We start from the raw sequence: 24,138 nt of genomic DNA on the forward strand, positions 1-24,138 counted from the left end.
TGGAAAAAGATAGTGCTCAAATAATGACAGATCCCTATGCGACGAATTGGATTCTGCTCAGCAGGAGTACAGGGATGAGAAGGGTTAAAATGGCCCGCTCAGCCCTCACACTTCTACAAACCAAAATCCAACGCAATCATAAAGGTAAAACAGGGACAGTCAAGAGATATACCTCATTCACCTTTTGTTGTAACGCGGGCCAAGGGAAGGCTATTCTGTTAAGAGGGTTATGAAAGTGAACCAGTAGTGACCCAAACAACACAGTAATACAGTCCAAAATAAATGGAAGATCCAATCGAGGTTCTAAAAAAATATATACTTTAAATAAACACACCATTTGCAACAGAACGAAATATAAACACTGTATAAAAACCCACCTCTGTGAAAGACGGAGAGGAAGCAACAGACTGGAAAAAGTAGCACTTTGAGCGTGAGCACAGTGGGGCAGGTAAATAACAACGATGAGAGCATATGTCTTGGATGAAAGAAGGTGCTGAGGTGACCTAACCAGTCTCTAGGGTCCCAGTCGACCAAGGGGGCTGTTTGGGCTAAACAGTACCCGGTTTCAGTGCTTGGTGTGTTGACGGATGTCGAACCCGGAGTAGAACGTTGATGCAAATGGATCAAGCTCTGTTCAGGCACGTTGGATCGCGTGGGCCCAAACAATAACCATGCATTCAGTAGGGGTGAATGCGGTCACTTTGTGCAGTTGAAGGGGGGCTCTCAGCGATGCAGGTTGGAGCAGTCCCAGGATCTCTTTGCAGAGATCCTGGATAGATGTGTGAAGGTGCAGTGGTTTGAGTCGGCGGCAACGGTCATCAAAGTGGCGATTTTGGGGGTGTCGTTGTGCAGGATGGTGAGGCAAGTTGTGCCAAGACGTGGTTGTAACCTCCGGTCAGAGTCAGCGTGTGACTTGCCAGTGATTCGGGTTGGGTGTCAGCATCGCACAGTAGCTTCGGGCCTAGCAAGTGATGGCCACAGCTAGGACATAATGCAGCATCAAGCTGGTTGAAGTGATAGCAATAGTTTGGATTGGTGGATAAGCGCAAAGGCCTGCACTGGCGTTGTCACTCTCGTTTCAGGGTGCAGTGAACACAGAGCAACCAGTTTGTTGTGATCTAACAGAGAACTTCAGCTGGTCTGCTCCGATGGCTACTGTGGGGCCCACTCAGGGGAACTCAAAGATCAGGGTCTGCTCTCCCAGCTTTAGGAGATTCTGGTGCAGAGAGGCAGGTCCTGGTCGACAGGTTAACCTGGTTAACCTCCAACGTGCCCTGGGAATGGGTAGGAGGCAGGTCTCTCTTCTGTCTGGGACGGCTCCTTCTTCACCTCAGGTTGATGGCTTTGGAAAGTGCAATTTTCCCAAAGGAAGTCCAGTGAGTTCTTCTCAGTTGCTTAAGAGCGAATCTTCAGTGGCTTGAGAGGTTGTGTTGAAGGGGTAGAAGACCCCTTCTTTTAAAGGTGCAAGTCCTTAGGTGATTAGACTAAAGCTAGCTTGCCTTAGTTGTCCAACCCCTGCTCTTGGCCTTTGCCCTCCGTATGTCACACCCAAAGTGCTTTCCTCAAGAGGAAGTGGAGGGAACAGGAAGAGGAAAGAGAAACAGAGAGAAATAAAATGATAGAGGTCACCCTCCATTGACCAGAGCACTCCTGCCGACTCTCATCCCATTCCCTTCCCGTCTCACTAAGAACAAAGACCTTTGGAGATGCAGAACCCTGGTGTGAGACTACTCCTCTTCAATGGGTGTGCTCTTGATTTGATTTGGAATTTGTCACATTCATATCCTTCAGGAACCAAGCAGAGAACCCGCATCTAGGTGCAGATATTCAATTCCTATGGCCACTTAAAACATTACCAGAGAATGGAAATTATTAGAACAAGTGAGGATAAGGATGGCTGCTTGACTTCAAACTACCGTCCGATCAGTTTTATTAATACTGATAATAAGATTCTTGCGAAATTATTGGCCATTCGTTTGCAGAATCTTCTTGTGAAGTTAGTGCACACCGATCAGTCAGGTTTTGTTCATGGTCGCAGAACATCTAGCAATATTAGGAACCTATTGTTATTGATGAGGCATGCACAGGATATGGAAGACGATGTTGCAGTGCTTTCCTTAGATGCGGAGAAAGCGTTTGGTCGCGTTGATTGGGACTATCTTTTTTCAGTATTGCGTGCTATGAATTTAGGTGAGGAGTTTGTTTCATGGATTGCTTTGCTTTATGCTTGTCCGACTGCTGCGGTCAGATCTAATGGGCAGATATCAGACTCTTTTGTACTGCAGAAAGGCAGGGATGTCCTTTATCCCCCCTGATATTTGTTTTGGCCATGGAACCACTGGCGATTGCATTGAGGTGTGATGTAGGGATACGGGGCCTGAGTTATCATGGGTCCAATCAGAAGCTGTGGTTTTATGCGGATGATCTGTTATTGTTGTTGCGGGATTTAGAGGTGTCCCTTCCGGCCTTGTTGGATGTTCTGGACAGATTTTGTGCGGTGGCTGGATTTAATGTCAACTGGACTAAGTCTGAGGTTTTACCTGTTTCTGGATGTTGTGATAGGAATTTGGTTTCTGGTTTTGGATTTCGGTGGTGTGACAGAAAATTTAAATATCTGGGTATATGGCTGACCCCACTGGTGGATGAGATGGTTGTGGTGAATATGACTGAGACTTGTAGAGAATTGAAAATGAGTATTTTGAGGTGGCCATTACTTCACTTGTCCCTATGGGGCAAAGTGAATGCTATAAAAATGAATGCAGCCCCGAAAATTAACTATGTACTAGGTATGCTTCCAATGAAAATTGGCAATCATTTTTGGAAGAAAATTGATGGTTTGTTACAGTCGTTTTTATGGGATGACAAGCCGCCGCGGTTAAAGTTATGGAAACTTCAGCTGCCAGTGGGAAAGGGAGGTTTGGGAGTGCCGAATTTCAGGGCTTATCATCTAGCTTTTTCAAGTCATTTCATTGTGCCCTTTCTGATGGAACAGCCTGATAGTTGGGTAATTGCAGAGGCAAGTTTGTTGAGCCCACTCCCCCCAGGGGCGCTTCTTACGGCAACGAACAATTTATGTAAGAGATCATCTCTGACAGTCTTTCTGAGAGATATGTGGAAACAGGTTCATGAATTACTGGGATCGGACGCATCTAAGACTATTCATGCTTGAATTTGGCTAAACCCTCAGATTTCTGTTGGAGGTAAATCTTTGTTCTGGCCGGATTGGTTTCTAGGTGGAGTCTATTGGATTGATGATGTGTTGGTGGATGGTGAGTGGATTGGTGAGCGTGAGTTGCGAGCGAAATTTCACATTGATAATTTCAGATCTGAAGACTTCAGAAAATTAAAAAGATGCATAGGTGATGTGGTGGACCAAATAAGCTCAATGGTTAATCTCTTTCTTAGAGAAAAGGTGCCAGGTGGTGGCTCGATTGCTAGCAGGATATACAATTGTATTGTGTCTGCTTATAAGGAGAATTCTGATTTGAGAGATGAATGGGGGAGGAGATTGGGGTGTGAGATTTCACCCGAGTTGTGGTTGGATATGTGTGCGAACATTAAACTTTGTGCAATTGATCTGGGGGAACGGCCTAGGCAGATAAAGATGCTCAATAGAGTGTTTTGGAGCCCGGAACGTATGTTTAAGAGGGGGTTGTTGGATTCGGATGATTGTTAGTGTTGTGGGAATGGACTGGGAAGTCTGGAACATCTGTTGTGGGAATGTGTGCGTGTATGGGGTTTTTGGCATGATGTTTGTGGTGCCTGCCTGCGTGTTTTGAATTTGGAGGTGGATTTGGATTTTGTGACAATGATTTTGGAGGTGGAGAATTGCTGGAGGATCTCTCTGTGCCACGGAAAAAGTTTTTACTCCGTGGAGCTTGTCTGGGCAAAAAGTTGGTCCTGAGGGGCTGGAAGTCACAGAATGCGCCTACTCTTGGTGATTGGGTTGAGGGGATGTCTGCCCTTGCATCCATGAAAAGGATGGTGTTCAAGAGGCAAGGGAAATTGAATTTGTACGGAAAGGTGTGGGATGACTTTTTGAGTATTTACTGATTTATTGCAAGTTATGTATATATAATATTCTGTTAATCTATATATTTTTGCTGAGTATTAATTGTTCTAATTGTTTGATTGATAATCTATGTGTAAAACTTTATAAATAAACAAATAAAAAAAAATAAAAAAAAAAGATTTTTTCGAAAGAGAGTAATAGACGATATTTGCCGTAGTTCAGCTGGTAGTACATTCCAGAGACAAGGGCCCCTGATAGAGAAGCATTGGTTACCCTTAGAAACAAAATGAGAGGGGGTACAACCAACAGAGTTTTCCCCGCCTAGCATAACGAACAAGGCGGCTGATAAAGCTTGAGTTTAGAGACCAGATAACTGGTTACCAAACCTTCAATACATTTATGTATTAGGCACAACAATCTAAATTCAGTCCGTTTCCAAACAGGCAGCCAGTGCAGCTTCCTCCGATACACAGAGATAGATATATTTTTTGACAGATTATATGACAGTCTGACAGCGGCATTCCGGGGCACCTGGAGTCGATGTAACTGGCTCTCTGGTGCTCCCAGAAGAAGAGTTCCGCAGTAGTCAAGTCTGGGTTTTATCATTGTCCCCATATACAGCCTACGTTTTTTGCCTTGCACAAGAAGGTAGCTGCAACATCAGAAATGGCAGGGCAGGAGGTGGCCACATGGAAGTCACTTATTAGATGATTTGGGCCAAACACACTCTCAAGCATCCAACACATCAGTTTTAGAGAGATTACGTTGGAGTTTACTCTCAAGCATCCAACTTTTTATTGCATTGGCAAAGGCTAGAATACGTTATGTGGCTTCCGGTGCGTATTTTAACCCAAGGTTCCTTTTTGTATCATCCGCATAAGAATGATAGTTCATATAAAACAGAGCAAAAATGTCCATTAATGACCTAAGGTAGATGTTCAATAGTATCGGGACAGAGGCGACCCCTGACACAGTCAGCATTGAACCGGAAGATTATCAGAATAAAAACGTCCAAGTTTAACTGCTTGAGTCCGATCTTCTAGAAAAGAAGAGAACCACTTCAGCCCGCCCTCTGAAACCTGGGCAACCTCAGAGAGTCTAGTTGACAACTGGCTGAAATCGACTGTATCAAAGGCCACTGATAAGTCAAGCATGAACATCATGCTCATATCTCCTTCACCAGCGGCCCCAAGGATGTCATCCCACACCGCCCCCAGAGCTGGCTCAGTCCTGTGACCTGGTCTAAAACCAGACTGGAAGTTGTCAAGAATGGAATTTTCTTCCAAATAGTTCTGCAGCTGTGTGGTAACAACTTTTCCAAGAATCTTCGAGAGCCAGGGCAAACCGGCGATTGAACGATAGTTTGCAAGAACTAGATGATCCAATGTTTGTTTCTTTAATAGTGGTGTAAGAAAGGATTTTCTAAGTTCTTGAGGTACGTTTCCCTGTATTAATGCAGCATTCACAAAATCTGCCAAGAAGTGTTTGAGAGACGAGGCATGTTGTACTGCCAAATGGTGCCCAGGCGCAGGACAGCTGCCTGCTGTTAGGCTGTCTCTGGCAGAGGGTGTTATCTGCCCTCACCAAGAGATCAAAGAAGAGGCCCAGTCCTCCAGGTTCCTGTCCGGCCATTTAGCACTCTGTACCCAGCTGACCAGAATATACATCACATTTCATAGCAGAGCTGACTCACAGGAGCTGGCATGTGTGCAATATCAATTGGGATGTGGCGGCCATGATGATATGATTTGTTATTTATAACGTGCCTATACACAAGTGTTTCAAGGCGCAACGAGGCAAGGGAGGGGAAACAGAGGGAAGACAGAGACAACGATCCTTCTAGGCCAGGTGGCAATGAAATTGCGCCAAGTGCAGGAGATGGTGGAAGGGGAAAAGTGCGGTGGGGTAGGGGAGGGGACAGTGCAGTATATATGATAACAGTAAGATAAATAAGGACAATAAAAAAAGTGCGGCCAGCTGGTGGCAAGTGCAGGGTAAGTGCAGACATCGGGTGTCAAGTGCTAGAAGGGGATGTAGGGATACAGAACAGTCCCTGACTGCAAGAGTTGCCAGGGGGGCAGGACAGGTGTGCAACTGGCGGTGAGGGGGCCTGAGATCATAGGGTAGCCAGGTAACCCGTGCCGTTTCAGATTGTGCTATCCACTATGCCTAAACTCTTTATTTTAGACATTACCTTGTCACCATCATGGTACAGGGGTCCATATCTTAAATGCTGCCCCTACGTCGCAGAGACTTGGCTATTGTTGCGTCTGTCAAGTGGCATCTTGTGACCTTTGAGGCAGCTCTGTGCCACGGGTAGAGCAGACGCTGCAAATCAGGCTACTGATTCAGCAGGGCGCAAGTACATTATACCTTTTGCATGGAGTTCAAGGAAAAGGGGAATCTGGTTTGCAGATGACCCTTTTGGAGATGGAATGACCCTCATCATTTTATTCACTAATAAAAATAAAAAAAGCCAGGGCTTTGGACCCTTGCCCCCGAGGAAAGTATGAAGTCAAAAGCACGTGAATTGTTACTACCGAAACACTAACAATGTAGATGAGCAGACAATGACGGTGCAAGTAGACCACCAACCTACTTTCAGGGCTGTCATAAAACTGCTGCAGACTCAACTTGTTAAATTATGCTATTTCCTGTCACTTTAAGTGTTGCTTGTATTGCACAACAGGCCTTCAAGGGGATTTTAAACTGCATCCCTAATTTATCAGAGCAAATCTACTATTATCCCAGCAGGATCCTACCACTCCATTAGCCTTTTACATTTGACGTATCAAAGAGGTTGTTTGTTGCCAGGCTACTGCAAGAGAGAATTCTGAAGGGCTGTAGGTAGGAAATACCTTTTATTTGCACCAACAAAGGAAATGACCTTTTAATAATGCATTATTCCGTTTTTTAAATGCTCCTTTCAAGTATTTTGGTAACTTGCAATTATTTTAAAATTACCGACTCTTTCTATGGTTTTCTTCGTATTCATTTTGTGGCTAACCTAAAATCTTTGTGCGCCTAATTAGACCAGGGCAGTGCCAAGCAAAGGAAGAGAAACCATTTATGAAATCATTTGATGCACCCTACATCTTCTGAGGACAATAGAGGCTACTCAATGGCAAATAACAACAGTTCATCAAAGCCCTACATTGAATTGATGTCATGTTATTGATTGTTAGCACGCATATTTTCATGTACGGGCTTCAGGGAACTTTAGGGAAGAGGGCGGTACAGAGAGGGTGGCATGAAGTGGTTCGATTGGAGATGGGCAAAAACCAGAGGTTTATGTCACTATGCGCGATGACGAAAGGAAGGTTTTTAGAGCTTGTTGAGAGTGATAGTTTCAGCCTCTTGGCAAAGGAGTGGAGGATGCAAGTTCCAGAGGGTTGCGCCGTGCACGTGGGAAGCTTGGCAACCCAAACCTTTGTATCTCCAGGGGGAGAGGACAAGCCATATTAGGGGGACAAACTTAGGTTCCTAGTTTTGTTCACCAGCCAACCAGAGCACGCCAGGCCGTACTTCGATTTTGACAGAATTTGTGCCGTACTTCTCTGGAAACACTGCCACCCTCAATGACTTTTAGCGCCTCTTGGTCCAGTGGATCTACCTCCATGTTAGGAGTAGCAGGTTAGCGGTGTAAAGCCCCATTTTTGGAGGACATAGCACTCAAATGGTAATTTGATGGATCCACTGTCTCGGTCAATTCCTTAAATCCAATTTTCAGCATTATAGTGGAAGGTTTGATTGCTACACATCACCCGCTCCCAAGGTCAAACCTGTAGTCTGGTGATGCCGTAGAAAGGGAAGTAGCGCTGTTAGCACCAAAGATAATCTCAGTAACAGAATTACTGGCGTTTTCTTAACGCACTGCCACATGTCTAATGATCCTCATTATCTCTAAATTTCTGTTCTACCCGAGTAAAAATAACAAATATAAAACAAACCCATCTACTATTTGGGGCGCAAGACTCACTCCCCATAAGACCAGGCATGGTAAAGGTGGGCACAGCTCGGACCACCTGTGCTCATGAGTTAAATATCTACTTGAGATCATTAATACCTTATTGCTGCCTGTGTATCTCTCCTTCCTAAGACCTCATCCTTCAAACTCAAACCAGGTAGAGGCAGGCCCATGCTGACAAGCACTTGACTAGCACACGGCTAGAGGACATAGTTGATATGATTGGTTATTTATAACACGCTTAATACACAGAGGAGTCTAAGCGCGGACCCAGGGATCGACCCTGTGTTGCTCCGCGTTGTCTTTCTTCCAAGGCGAGCACGCTGCCCCTGTGCTATCCTCCCGAGACATGTCCATAGCTTGTGCTGAGCTCTTCCATGAGGCAGCCGAAGAGAATGCTTCTTTCTTTTTTCCATTTAAAATGTGCTCAAAGCATGTAGTAGTACCACACACGTTACTCCTGCATACAATATCTGCGAACAGCATAACATTACAGCGATCCTTCTTCAGTTCTTAAAGCTCCTCCTATTGCAATTGGTACATAAGTTCAGGCGTAATGTGTATAAGACAAAGAACAAAAATCCAAAAACATGAAATATAATCAAACACAAAATACAGTCTGGAGGTCAGTAAGGCTCGAGTTACTAGGTGCAGATGTTAGAGCAACGAAAAGGACGCCATCTCGTGGGACTTGGGATGAACACCGGGGTTATCATGGCGAGTTATGTAAGAAATTAGGGGTCCCCATTCTACTAGAAATGGCGCCATCTCCCCTTTCAGTGCCACGTCAATTTTGCACATAGCGGCCACATACCCCATGGTCGAAGTGGCCGGGAGCAGTCAGGAGCGGTGCTCCTCTATGGGCCTCATTACACGGACGGCGGTAAGGGTTAACGGTCACTGTTAATGGTACCGGTGACCGTTAACCCTTACCGCCTTACTACGAGGTCCCTTTGCGGGTTGGAGACTTTAACGCCTGCTTTTTGCAGGCATTAAAAACCAACCCGCAAAGGGACCAGGGAGCAAATTACGGTACCGCAATTTGCGGTGACGTAATTAGCACCGTCCCCATTTCCATTATGCCCTATGGGGCAAAAATGTGGATGGGGAAGGGCAATGGGGGAAGGGGGAATTACCGCCCCACCAATCTTGGAATAGGGCGGTAATTCCCCTTTCCTCCAAGGTGGTGCCTGTATTTTACCGGCATGGACCAAGGTGCTAACAGCACCTTGGTCCACCGCCGTCTGTGTAATGAGGCTCCCATGTCTTTTAATTAAGTTTTACTGTTCCTATACTTTTATTTTAAAAAGAAACCGTTCCGGAATGGTTTCGTTGTAAAATAAATAGTGTAGGAAGAAGTTGAAACTTGCACTTCACTGCACTGAACATTCCCTTAAACAGCAGGTGCGTTGGTTTGGAGGGTTTGTATTGTGCATGGGAGAAGGTGTGGCGATGGGGTTTGTGGGGAGCGGTGCAGGCCAGTAGGGAACATAGTTCCACTACTTCTTTCTGTACACTTCGACCGCTGCCCATACCACACTCTCACCCACCGTGCCCTCACATCCGGCACAATCGAAGACTTCCAGTATTTTTCGATGACCAATCGTGCCGTTACCAATAGGTGGGTTATCAACTTGAAGGCTTTAGCGCCCAACCTGCAGTGCCCTTGCGGGTTCGCCTCTCCTAGCAGCGGAAGAAGAGAACATTTCTGCTTGAAACATGGTGTCAAATTAAGCAACCTCCACTCTATCATTTTGTATTCTCAATCAGCACGTCCCTGATAAAAGGACGCGGACAAACACAGGCCCAGCAGGAGTGAAATTGTGCCCCACAATGACGAATCGCTTATTCGTTACTTTTCGCCACACGTGTTTGAGGAATCGCTGGCAGCCTATGCGCATTGGGTTAGTTCCATTGGTCAGAATTGCTGGGTCCAGAGTGCGCCAACTCATTAAAGTCACCCACACTGGCCGACAATACCGGCCCACACTGGTGCACAGTTGTGGCGGAATTGTCCAATAGCCCAGTAGGCCTGTTCAAGCCTGAAACCGATCCCTGACATCACAGGGAAATGTATGGAAATAGTGAGGAAGTAAGCACCTTGGGCAGGAGTTCATAGGTCAGCTAATGCAGGGGCCTTGTTGCCGTAGTGAGAGCACCATATGCAGGAACAGCTGCACAAGAATTCTATGTCAAGCCTTACAGGAGCATGTAATAGACCTACAGGCTCCGCTATGTTTGATACTGTACGTCAATATGCAAAGTGACCAACACATAGAAAAACAATCATTTTCCTTCGAATGAATGGAAAACGCCTTTATTGGGTATTTTCACAATACCTTTTGTAGCGGTGTGCAGTCAAGACAGTAGGTTGAGTAGGACACCACCGCGTGCTGCTCACCAATACCACCAGCCTCTTGGCATACTGCACGTACAATTTTGTCTGGGGCTGCCCAGGCAGAAGCTGGAGACTATGGCAATCAGGATAATTAGTGCAGTGTCTGCCCTTGTCCCTAAAATGGCGGTTACCTGCAGCACACCTACTGACTGGCATTGGTAAAGCATGCACTGCTGTGATGATGCATAGCAGCATTTGTGATGCACACGTCGAATTGGGTAGAGGGAGCATCACTCTAGGTGGGTGACTTTGTTGCAGGCCAGCTTGTGGGCACTTGTTAAGCTGAAGCAGGAACATAGCTAGAAGCCAAAAGGAGTTGGGGACCAGGAACCCCAACCAATAGCCCTATCCACTTAGGTATCATGACTTTGAGCCAACATTGGGGATTCACTAGGAATAGTGCCATACATGGAGCCAGGGGCGGTTTGTCCATAATGAGGAGGAGGCGCCAACCCCCTAGTAACTTCGGCCATCATGGAGGAGCCACACCAGCCCAGTTGAAACACTGAGCGCTCCCTCAGCTTCTTGTTGCAGCAGATGAAGCTCTCCTGGGCTGACTTAAACTGTCGAAGGGAAATGTTTTTTTTAATAGTTTAGTTTCCCAGTGCACATACTTAATTCACCATGCAAGGCCATGGGTATTATCCTTCTCCGGCTTTGCATGGCCCATTTCCCTTCGACAGTTCTGTTCCCCAGCTTGCATGCCAAATGGGCCAAGCAAGTCCTCGGGCATTTTGCTTTCCCAGCCTTTCATGGCCCATTGGGGATGCAGGCTGCGGAACTACAAATGTGTATGTTCAAGGGGGCACGCCTGCACCTACTTGCACATTGAAATAGGTTAGGTTGATGCATCAGAAGCATTATGGCTCCTGCTCACATGTGCAGGAACCAGGAAATGCTGTTTGCTTCCTGGCTCCTGTTCTCACTGCACTGGAGCTGTCGGGCATGTGCAGAGGCAGTGGAGCAGGGCCCAGAAGCTGAATGCAGGCAAGAATTTATTTATGAATTATGATTGTTTAATGTGTGTGGGTATGAGTGACTGTATGATGTATGGGTGCGTGTGTGAATGCTGTGTGTGAATGAGTGTATGAATGTTGTGTGAGTGTGTGTGTATGCGTGTTTGTGCTGGATCAGGGAGCTGGTTTTGACGGCCAGAGGAGCATGGGTTGCAGTGGGGCAACAACAGCATTTTCTACTGCGCATCTATCATACTGTCATAGATGCCCAGTAACAAATGCTGCTGAATAAAACAAAAGGATGATATGTGTAATTTATTACACAGCTAGACCTGCATGTTGTGGTAGCCAGTCTAGCCATTTATTACTGTGTCATGAGTAATTATATTGTGCATCGACGATAAAGCAAGCATGTTATATGTTACTATGTGGCTATACCAGCATTATAGGGCTGCCAGTCTGGCCTTTTCTTACTGTGGAATGACATATTTCATTAGGCATTTATGATAAACCAATCATGATATGTGTTATTACGTGACAAGACTGGCATTTTGGTGCATCCTGTCTAGCTATTTCTTTTCTGCGGCATGGCATTTTTTACTGGGAATAAATGGTAAAGCAAACATGATCAGTGTTATAACATATATCTAGATTGGCCAACATTGTGCAGCCAGTTTGGACATATTTTCTTACTGTGGGTAGAATGGAATTTTTAAAGGCAACGCCAACAATCAAATGAATTTATACTGCCATATATTGTGAGTAAAGGCATCATGAAAATGTGCTGGGAAATGCTCCTGTGCTCTTTCGTTGACTTGCAGCTGTTGAGTTTTTGGATTGGAGTTACTCTACAAAACCAATTGCAAACTGTCTGGCTTTTTACCCAATTGTTCACAGAAAGTGTGTCCTACAATGCACCGTTTTAACCAATTTTTCTTAAACTTTACTCAGGGGGTAAAAGGAAAAGCCATCAAGATCGCAAAACCATCGCAAAGGGCTGCGCCAACACTGTACCAGTTTACCGGACTGGCAAAAGCGGGGAACGCGTATTACGGGCGTCGGGAACACGCGTGCGCGCGAATATTCACACGCGATCGGGCCAGGGGGAGCGTGTGCGTGTATATCAGGGGTGCGCGAGAAGTTCTACACGCGAATGGCCTGGGTGCGTGTATTCCAGGGGTGCGCGGGAAGTTCCACACGCGATTGCCCTGGGTGCGTGTATTTCAGGGGTGCGTGGGAAGTTCCACACGCGATTGGCCTGGGCGCGTGTATTTCAGGGGTGTGCAGGAACTCCCACACGCGATTGCCCTGGGCGCGTGTATTTCAGGGGTGCGCGGGAAGTTTCACACGCAATTGGGCTGCGTGCGTGTATTTCAGCGGTACGCGGGAAGTTTCACACGCGATTGGGCTGCGTGCGTGTATTTCAGGGGTGCGCGGGAAGTTTCACACGCGATTGGGCTGCGTGCGTGTATTTCAGGGGTGCGCGGGAAGTTTCACACGCGATTGGGCTGCGTGCGTGTATTTCAGGGGTGCGCTGGAAGTTTCACATGGGATTGGGCTGCGTGCAGGTATTTCAGGGGTGCGCGGGAAGTTTCACACGCGATTGGGCTGCGTGCGTGTATTTCAGTGGTGCGCGGGAAGTTGCACACGCGATTGGGCTGCGTGCGTGTATTTCAGGTGTGCGCGGGAAGTTTCACACGCGATTGGGCTGCGTGCGGGTATTTCAGGGGTGCGCGGGAAGTTTCACACGCGATTGGGCTGTGTGCGTGTATTTCAGGGGTGCGCGGGAAGTTTCACACACGATTGGGCTGCGTGCGTGTATTTCAGGGGTGCGCGGGAAGTTTCACATGCGATTGGGCTGTGTGCGTGTATTTCAGGGGTGCGCGGGAAGTTTCACACACGATTGGGCTGCGTGCGGGTATATCAGGGGTGCGCGGGAAGTTTCACACGCGATTGGGCTGCGTGCGTGTATCTCTGGGGTGCGCGGGAAGTTTCACACGCAATTGGGCTGCGTGCGTGTATTTCAGGGGTGCGCGGGAAGTTTCACACATGATTGGGCTGCGTGCGTGTATTTCAGGGGTGCGCGGGAAGTTTCACATGCGATTGGGCTGCGTGCGTGTATCTCAGGTGTGCGTGAGAAGTACCACACGCGATTGGGCTGGGTGCGGGTATTCCAGGGCTGCGCGGGAAGTTTTACACGCTCGCCTACAACACGTATTCATGGAAACGAACGTGGCCAATCCTGAAACACGTACGCCAGCAGGAAGTAGGCGTACGTCCACCCACACAGCATAAAAGTGCACGCAAACAACAAACAAGCTCAGATGCCAGGATGAACATACCGTTCCTAGCAGCAGTGGCCGTGGGATACCGCAGGAGGAGGAGGAGGATAGTCTGGGCCAGAATTTTTACACCCAGAACCAGCCTTTTTGGGATGCCTGATGGCCATGTGTATGGGATGTACAGGTTTCCACCTCACATAATACTCGACCTGGTCAGTGAGTGAGAGGATGACCTCACATCATCCACCCTGTGCTCCCAAGCACTCAGCCCCCTGGAGAAGGTCCTCAATGTACTGCACTTCCTGGCCACTGGATCATTTCAGCGGACAAGTGCCATAGTGGGGGGTGTGTCACAGGCCACGCAGTCACGCTGCCTACACCAGGTCTTGGCCATCATCACTGCACGCCCATCAGTCCGCAGGCACATATACCTGCCCAGAACACCTGCAGAAAGGCAGGCTGTTGCCCAGGACTTCTACAGGGTGGCACAATTCCCCAAAGTGCTATGTGCCATTGATTGCATCCATGTGGCTCTACGTCCCCCCAGGGCAACTGAGCACATCTATAAAATCCACAAGCACTGGCATTCCATCAATGCCCAGGTAGTATGTGATGCCAAGGGAATCATCACCTCAGTATACGCCAACTATCCAGGCTCCACCCACGACAGTTTCATCTACAGAATGTCTACCCTAAACCGGGACATAGAAGCTGGGCGGCATGGCGATACATGGCTGCTCGGTGAGTATAAATGCCACTGCGCATGCATGCATGTCAGATACTGAGTAATGTCACAACCCCACTGATGATACCCATCACCACCTCCCCAGGGGACAGTGCCTACCCTCTCAGCACCCACATGATGACGTCAATTCGGAACCCCACCACGCCACCCCAGGTAAGATACAACACAGCCCACATTGCAACCCGGGGCATCGTGGAGCGCACATTCGGAGTGCTCAAGTCACGCTTCCGCTCCCTTGACCATTCTGGCGGGCAGCTGTTATACGCTCCCCCAGTAGTGAGCAGGATCATAGTGACAGCATGTGTCCTGCACAACGTTGCAACACGCCGGGGCCTGGCCGTGGACATGGTGGTGCCCCCACATCCCCAACCACATGCATGCCCACTGCGCATGGGAGGGGAAAGGGCACGGGGTGAGGCAGCCCGTAGCAGCTCGTGGCTAATTACTTCACATAAAATCACACCCCTGTGGAGTGCACACAGCCCTGGCACATACCAGCTGACAATCAATGATGATTGTTACTGACAATTATGATGTGTCAATGGACAGTGAACTGGCACAACCATACCAGCCTGAGATTGTACATCTGGAAGTGTTCCATTGTGTGCTTCCCTACCTACACAAACAGCACCAATGCTGTGTTCAAAAGACACACTTCTATGCTGCTAAAATCATTACCCCTTTGCAAGACACAACATGACAACAGTGCCATGTCACCCAACCCCTCCCCAGCACCGCCACCCAACACACCATGGCATGACATGCCATGTGAGAGCAAACAAAGTCATCCCCCAAACATGACATGTGTCACAAAGTACAGTGTCCCTAATGTAAACTGGCCACACACAATATGCCCACATAAATGTAGAAACAACAACACACATGACCAAATACTTACCACAATACAATCGACATAGCATAAACATGACAGTACTAAGGCAAAGGATACGTAGTCTTACAACATGAGAATGCCAGCACATCGACCACCTCCAACTGTACAGTGTTGTTGCCATGCACATCTGGAAGTCCACTGCTCACAACATGAGCTCCATCTCCAAAGTGGATGGCCTTGTGAAGACATGAGGAATGAACCTGCAAATTAGGAGGGAGACATGGATGCACAAGCACACATCAATACACCATGCAGTGCACAAAACAACAACAATATGCACTACGAATGTATACACAGTATTGACCACAGACTGCCCACACAGCTCATGGGAGCCAAACGTCACTGTGTAATTCACTGTCACTTGGGCACACCCTTTGCAAGCCCATGGAAACGGGAAGCAGGAGGGGTGTGTGTCTCACTGACCCAAGCATCTAACCCAAACTCAGGACAAGCCTGCATGTGCCCAGCCGGAATACAGTGGATGCCCACGGGAGCCACACAAGGCAACACACTGCAACAAAAAATCAAAAATCAAAATTGGCCATGTGTGGGCCAGGGGGGTGGAGGAGGCCACCCAGGAGGTCCGAGGACAGGGTGCCCACCAACAGCCACCTGCGTGAATGTTGCGAAAAAAAAACACCTCCATGGGCACATGGCCTGCACGGCTACTAAATAGTGAGAGATTCACTGCTGGATTCGCTCTCCTCAACCTCTGCTGCTGCTGCCACAGGAGGTGGTGGTGCCATGCGAGGCAGCCCACGCAATGCCCTAGTTTGGTCCTCCATGGCAGCAAGCATGCGGGTCTGGAAGGCCTCGTTCTGGAGGGATATGGTGCAGAGATCCCCATGCAACACCCGACGTGTTGCCCGGACCTCCGCCCGAGTTGCCTGCATCTCTGATGAGAGCGTACGGGTGACGCGCTCCAGCAGCTGTTCCGTCCTGGTGACAGTGGAAGCCTCAAGGTCCACAAGAGTCTGCCTGAGGTGCCGGACCTCTCCCCTCAGGGCTTCCCTCTGTCCCTGGGCATCTATAGAAATTGATTCCCTCAGATTGTCCAGGGCCGCCTGTCTGTCCCTGTTGGACGCCAACATGTCCTCCCTGACTGATTGGCAAATGGAGTCTGTTGCCTGCTGTAGTAGCTCCATCTGCCTTTCTGAGGGGACAATGGAAGTGGCCACCCTCTCCATGGCTTGAGCAATCATTTCTGATGGTGCTGCCTGTTGGTTGGCCATACTGTAAATGGATTGCTCCCATGTGGTATTGCCTGGTGGCGGACGGCCACCGCGTTAACGGGCACCACACCTGTCTGGGGCAAGGCAAACTGCGCCTTGCTGTGTCGGTACCGCCTGAGGCTGCAGGACTGCATTTCCCCTCTGAACTGCTGGCCCAGGAACAGGATCAGATGTTGCGGAGTGTGGCCCTGCATCCGTAACCACCACAGGTGCACCTACCAACACTAACATCCCCATAGTGGGCTCTACCCCTGGTGCAGGTGGGTCGGACAGAACAGTATCCCTTCCATGAACACATACCTGCGAATCCACATAGGCCTCATCCGAATCAACACCTGAAAAGAGTTCTGGGGAGGTGCAGCCAGGGACACCCCGGGACAGTATGGCCTGCAGCAAGAGAGTGTTCTCCCCCACCACCAAACCACATCCCCCACTGGTGCCTGGTCGTGCTTCAGATCCCTCCTGGGCCTGCACCATCTCCTCTCCCTCAACAGCATCAGGTGCGTCATCCTCTGCAAAAACAAGAAAGACAAAAAATGGAAACAGGCATTAGCACCATGGCACGCTATTGGGCCAGACAAGCTACAGTACCAGTACTTGATTTACACATGTCCCACATGACTATAACCCTCCCATGCATGCACTGTCCATGAGTTGGAAGGGGAGGAAAATGTCAGAGAGCAACACATCAGCTGCATGCTGGCTAGCAGTGCCATCACACATTGGCCTGTGAGTAGCATGTCCAATACACATACATGACACATGCCATCACACAGATGGCATGTACCATGGGCATGTCATATATGTGACAATAGGGCAGAGTGATGCGCAGTAGAACCAGGTGAATTCCTACAATCAGCCTGAATGAACACAGCTAAATACGGAACAATGTGGTAGCAAGATGCCACTTCAAGGGAAACTGGCGCAATGTAGTGCAAAATGCCTACTGTGGCCAGAAGGGATACTGTAATACCCAAATCACGGGGCGCAGAATGCATTGGATGAAGCACATGGGTGGGACAAAACACTCAGGCACACACACCCTGACCTGGCACTCAACCAGAACCCCTCCCACAAACTACATACACATGGATCACACACACATGCATGTGCACTCACCGGACAATGCCTCGTAATCTGTCAGTTCTCCCACACCTTGGATCTGCTCCTCTGTGACGTAGGTCCCAGCAACATGCTCATGTAGAGTGAGTTCTATGTCCTCTTGTGGAGACCCACAAGTCAGGCTGCAGGGGCCTCCAGTCACCAGAGTTACGGCATGACATGAGGCCAGCTTTTTCTTTGCCCTACGCTTCAGGTCGTTCCAGCGCTTGTAGCACTCAACAGCTGTGCGCCTCATAAACCCAAGGGCACTTATGCTGTCTGCGATGGACTGCCAGTGTGCCTGACGTCGAGCAGGTGTAATCTGAAGTGACCAACATTTCGGCGTCATGTTCGGACACATACTGCACAAGTGCATCCAGTTCGGCATCATTGAAGCTAGGCTTCCTTGGCGTGCCGGACCGTGTAGCCGTGTCGGGGTCATCAGCCTGTGCTGGACGAGCACTCTTCCTCTTTCTTTTTGTGGGTGGTGGGGATCCGGAGTGCCCTACGCCACTCTGGACACTAGAGGCAGGAGCACCGGTGGACTGTGTAATAGTAGTGTGCGATGGCACACTGACCACATGACTTTCTGCAGGCATTAGCTGAAGTGTGATGATGACAGGGGGAACCTCAGTCTGATGTACCGGGACCAACACTGTCCTTGCTGGGGGAGTCAGAGCTGGGGTGGACGGAGCTGCAGCTGCCCCTGCAGCCTCCCCACCCCGCCTACTCGGGGCAGCAGTTGACATGGCTGCCCCTGTACCACGTGGCCTGGTGACACTGGCTTGCGCCGCCACCCGGGGCCTAGACTTGGTGACCTGGAAGTCAGCCTGGGAGTCACCCTGTGCTAGGTGCTAGGTCAGGTGCCACAACGGGCCGGCCCAACAAGGGCTGAGCAGGGATGGTGTCAGCCACGTTTCCCTCAACCATGGGGGGGATGTGTGTCCCTGACTGGTCCTCCACACGTGGGGGGCTTGGGGGAGTCTGCAAATCCTGGCCACGTCCCCTACCGCGCCCACCACGCCCACCTCTTGAGGCTCGGCCACCTTTGCCACCCTTACCACTTGCTCGCCTCCCAGCCATGGCACTGATGGAGTTGTGCGTATGGGAGTTGCAGTGGACAAATGTCCTGGGCAATTGGGGGTCAAAGGAGTAGGGTACTAGATGGAATTCGTACCCAAGTGCTCTAGCAAGGCTGTATGTAATCCTTGGGGAAAGATGACGGGTCACGCAACGCACAGGAACCCCTAAAACAGAAAATGACGTGCACGCAACCCCTCGTAGACCACGTGCGTGGGAAAAGGAACCTGCACTACGCTGTGGCACCCAGAAACACAAAAATGAACGTATGCGTGTCACACGCAGCCTACAATGACCTCTGAAGGGGTACGCTACACACGGGGCTAGCACAGTTGGTAAATACGTGCGCGACTCACCGTCTGCCTGGGAAAAGAGCGTGAAAAATACGCACGTGTGCGCGTTGGCAACACCCCCGCCAAAAGAAGAATTGTACACTGTCTGAGGAGACAGGACAAAAGGAGAAGTCAACGCTGTTTGAGGAAACAGGTCGAAGAGAAAATCAGAAAAATACTGACAGAGGTAACAGGGAGTACGAACTAGAAACGCTGTGAAGTAAATCGCGTGTGAACCGACAAGAAGTATAGATTTCACCCACTCGCTCTCCACGGGAAGCACGTACAAGGAAATGACGTACTACACGCACCTTTTAAACCGCACCACACGTCCAACGTCACTTCCGCGTATACGCACTGAGGCACTATCCTCCAAACACGCGGGCTGACACTCGGACGTGCAGTTTTTGGTCTTGTAACATTCCCCCGGGTACAGGGACACGCCCGTGCGTGTCACGTCACAGACGCGCCTGCGCTGTCAGGGCCTTTGGTCCAATGGAATCGCGTACACAGGCCAATCGCGTGTGGAACTTCTTGCCCACCCCTGAAATACACGCGCCCAGGACAATCGCGTGTGAAAACACCCGCGAGCCCCTGAAATACACGCACCCAGGCCAATCGCGTGTGAGACTTCTCGCGCCCCCTGAAATACACGCACATGCTCCCCCAGGCCCGATCGCGTGTGGAACTTCTCGCGCACCCCTGAATTACACGCGCCCAGAACAATCGCGTGTGAAAACACCCGCGAGCCCCTGAAATACACGCACCCAGGCCAATCGCGTGTGAAACTTCTCGCGCACCCCTGAAATACACGCACACGCTCCCCCAGGCCCGATCGCATGTGGAACTTCTCACGCACCCCTGAAATACACGCGCCCAGGACAATCGCGTGTGAAAACACCCGCGAGCCACTGAAATACATGCACCCAGGCCAATCGCGTGTGAGACTTCTCGCGCAACCCTGAAATACACGCACACGCTCCCCCAGGCCCGATCGCGTGTGGAACTTCTCGCGCACCCCTGAAATTCACGCGCCCAGGACAATCGCATGTGAAAACACCCGCGAGCCCCTGAAATACACACACCCAGGCCAATCGCGTGTGAAACTTCTTGCGCACCCCTGAAATACACGCACACGCTTCCCCAGGCCCGATCGCGTGTGGAACTTCTCGCGCACCCCTGAAATACACGCGCCCAGGACAATCGCGTGTGAAAACACCCGCGAGCCCCTGAAATACACGCACCCAGGCCAATCGCGTGTGAAACTTCTCGCGCACCCCTGAAATACACGCGGCCAGGACAATCGCATGTGTAAACACCCGCGAGCCCCTGAAATACATGCACCCGGGCCAATCGCGTGTGAAACTTCTCGCACACCCCTGAAATACACGCGCCCAGGACAATCGCGTGTGAAAACACCCGCAAGCCCCTGAAATACACGCACCCGGGCCAATCGCGTGTGAAACTTCTCGCGCACCCCTGAAATACACGCGCCCAGGACAATCGCATGTGAAAACACCCGCGAGCCCCTGAAATACACGCACCCAGGCCAATCAGATGTGAAACTTCTCGCGCACCCCTGAAATACACACGGCCAGGACAATCACGTGTGTAAACACCCGCGAGCCCCTGAAATACACGCACCCAGGCCAATCGCATGTGAAACTTCTCACGCACCCCTGAAATACACGCACATGCTCCCCCAGGCCCGATCGCGTGTGGGACTTCTCGCGCATGTAGAACTTTGGCGCACATTTTTTTCCTGCGCAGGGACGCTACCGCCTGCTTTCGTCTGGCGGACATGTATGAGCCTGTGCGCGTCTTTGGCCGTGCGCTGTTTTTCCCTATTCGATTCCATGAATACGTGTTGTAGGCGAGCGTGTGGGCGTTCTGCGCACTTGCCTCCTGTACTTCCCCTGTGACGCCCACATTTTCACGAGTTGTTCCCCATTCTGCGTGTAACGCCCCGTGTTACGCCTACTTTTGTTATGTGCGCCACATCCCACATTTTGCGTGTGCATGGACTTCCATGAATAGATGTGCGATGTTTTCTGTGCGATAATCGTACTTGCACTGCGATAATCGCACTTGCACTGCGATTTTCGCTATTTCACTGCGAATCGCACGTTTTCGCACGCGTGCGCCGTTTTTCCGGCGCACGTTGATTCCATGAATCGGCCTGAAAGAGAGGGGCAGCCATCTATTTACAAGGTTACCCAACATCTAAACGTCATCAGGAACACATAACCCAGCCCTGGGCTTCCATGCTCCATCAATTGCATTATTAGAGTATGTCAATTGAAAAATATCGCCTTATGGAAATATATAGTTAAAGCTAAGCTGAGCACTAGAAAGGGGTGTCACTGGTGACATGAAAACATGTGGTAGCCTTATTTAAAGACACGTATAGTTGCTTGCATTTAAGGCACTGTAAGCGCTGCCCACGGCAGTGGGCAATCACATTCCTGCTGTTGTGAGACACATAACCAGTGCATACATTTAACACAGAGTAAAGGGAACATAACAAAATGGTACACCCTGAAGCTGCCTGGAAACATTTTAAGGTGAACCATGGTAATTTCCATAGTGCAGTTATTTATCACATCTAGTCCCCATATTCTGAACCCTCATGCCCCAACTTGGGGAATTACCGGGAGGGGTCAGCCAGTAGGGACAGGAAGGCTCCTAGCCATATCTGAACTCCATTATTTGAATGGATTTTCATCTCCTATCCATCTCAGGGAACTGGCAAGCCAGAATTATATGCAAGATAACTGCTGGCGGTCTGCTGCCTGCAAGAGTCATTTTGTGGGCGTCGTTGAGAGTGACTATGACCTTAATTGGGATTCAGTTTCTGGGGAGCTGCTTCCCAACACTAATTCAGACACACCTGCTACTCCTGCCTTTACTATATCTCACAGCCCATGAGGGAGTTCTTCTGGAGTCTGGCCACAGGAAGCACTCTCTCATTAGATCTTGGAGTGATATTGCTTGCCTAGTACAGCTTCGTATGCCTTGCACTGAAATACAGGTCTATTGATCGCACACCAGGCCAAACTGGTGGTGGGTTTACGGTGTACGCAAGACCAGTCTATGGCAACTCTCTTGTGGCTGATAACGATGACATCATTGTTTGCATATTGGCAAACCAAAATACAAGCACTGTTATCCATATTGACACATTTTGCTGAATACCTGGAGACCTTCCTTAGACTAGTTAGGAGGATGATGGGTCATACTGCAGACCATCTACAGTTTCGAAAGAATTTGAAGACATATCGCTTTGATTTCTGGGTAGTTTCTTTCTTCCCCTAACAGTTGAAAATGTAAACACAATGTTTGTAGCATTTATTTACCTTCATAGCAGACATGCATTAAAAAAACGGCAGCATTGAAATATGATGGATTACTGGTCATGATGGAGGATGTGATAGCAAAAATGGCTCCCCCCTCCTCCATGTTGTTAAAAGAGATTTTGGAACGATCGGTTGGTCAGCCGTGTTCTTAGACTACGACAGTGTGTCTGAAAATGGAGAAATATTTGTATTTATGTGAGGTGTTCTAGCAGCTCATTCCACTCACATCCTCTCATTCAGCGAATGTGCAAGCTTTACATTTGTAAAATATAATTTTGGGAGCGATGTGTCAGGGACCACAACTTTCTTGCTTGTATCACTACAAGATTCAGGTCCCATGTGATTGTGCTGAAAGAGCCTAGACCGAGAACTTTCAATAATGTGTGTACCAAATAGTTTATTTAGTATTCGGCTGTATCAGAATAGAAGCTTAATAGTTCTTTTAGTTAATAAATCATGTGTCGCTTAAGCACCTCTCAAACCACTCATACCGTAGTGTGGGCACACTGCCAGCTACACATTGCTCTACTCTTTTCCTCCCCAGGTCACCTCCTGCACACCGACCCTACTCTCTGCTGCCTTCCCCGTCCACTCCCCACACTGTCCTAGCCCTTTTCACATCACCTCCAAAACACCCTTGCCCAATCAATATTCCCCAACACCTACCTCCTCCTGAACCTCCCACAATACACCCAGACAACCATGCTCCCTCCCATGCACCCCCGCTAGCACTCCCGATGCTGACCTCACAGCAGAATCCTCTTTCTCTATCCTGCATACACATTAACACCTAATCGGTCACCATAAATAAACACATTTTAGACCTCATATCGACCGAAAACCCAGACATCTTATTCAACACTGAAACCTGGTTCACTGAGGATTTCAAACCCTTCACACAAAAAGCCTTCCCTCCCGGCTACTCTCTGCTCATACACAACAGGCCTAGCAGAGGGGGGGCCTAGCCATCCTCCACAAACAACACCTTCCAGTAATCTCCACGGAGAGTCTAGCGAGCGTCACCGAATGCAAATCTTTTCTAGCCCAGTTCCTTCTCAGCCCGTCCGTCACCCACAGCTTCCTTCTCCTATATAGGCCACCCAGCTATGAGCAGCATGTTGCTGATTCTCTCTGTGACTCCCTCTCACGCATGCTGATCCAGCACCACATGCTCACTTTGTTAGGAGATGTCAACATCTGCTTTGATGGCTCTGCCAAACCCATGACTTGCTCCCTCAGCGACAATCAGGAAGCTGCATGACACAATTGACCACATACTTGACCCACATTGCTGGGCACACCCTAGATGCACTTTTCTGCACATCTGGCATGTCTCCCCACTCACGCCCTACCCACACATATGGACTGATCGCCATGATATACCCTTCTCCCTTGATTACCTCCCCACTCCCAAACACTTCCAACAAACATTACCTCAACTACCCCGGCCACCATCGCTCTTTGGAATAATATCATCGTGAATCCAGACCTGGCCAATTCTCTACTTCATACACTACCAGATCTATCTCGCAAGGAGGGCCACCCCTCAATCGATCTCTTTGGCCTATGGCTTCTGTGAAGCATTGACCCCCTCACACCATCACGTCACCCCTCCTGATGATCTACCCCACACCAAAAGTGTTACATCACCTCATTCAAAGCCATCAAAACCCACAAGCATTGACTAGAGTGAGCCTGGAGAATCACCCCTTCCTCTTAACAAAATGGCCCTTGCCAGACTATACAGGGCATACTTGTATGAAATCAAGAAAGCAAAAAAAACAT

General features: G+C 49.2%; 1 protein-coding gene across 1 annotated transcript in view; it reads right to left on the bottom strand.

The window, feature by feature from the left end:
- The window catches only part of GFRA4 (GDNF family receptor alpha 4), a 929,345-nt gene that overhangs the window by 233,041 nt on the left and 672,166 nt on the right, over positions 1 to 24,138 (bottom strand). The gene's annotated exons all lie outside the window — the stretch shown is intronic.

Source organism: Ambystoma mexicanum, chromosome 6q, assembly GCF_040938575.1.
Source record: "Ambystoma mexicanum isolate Mex_15411 chromosome 6q, UKY_AmexF1_1, whole genome shotgun sequence".
Lineage (NCBI taxonomy): Eukaryota > Metazoa > Chordata > Amphibia > Caudata > Ambystomatidae > Ambystoma > Ambystoma mexicanum.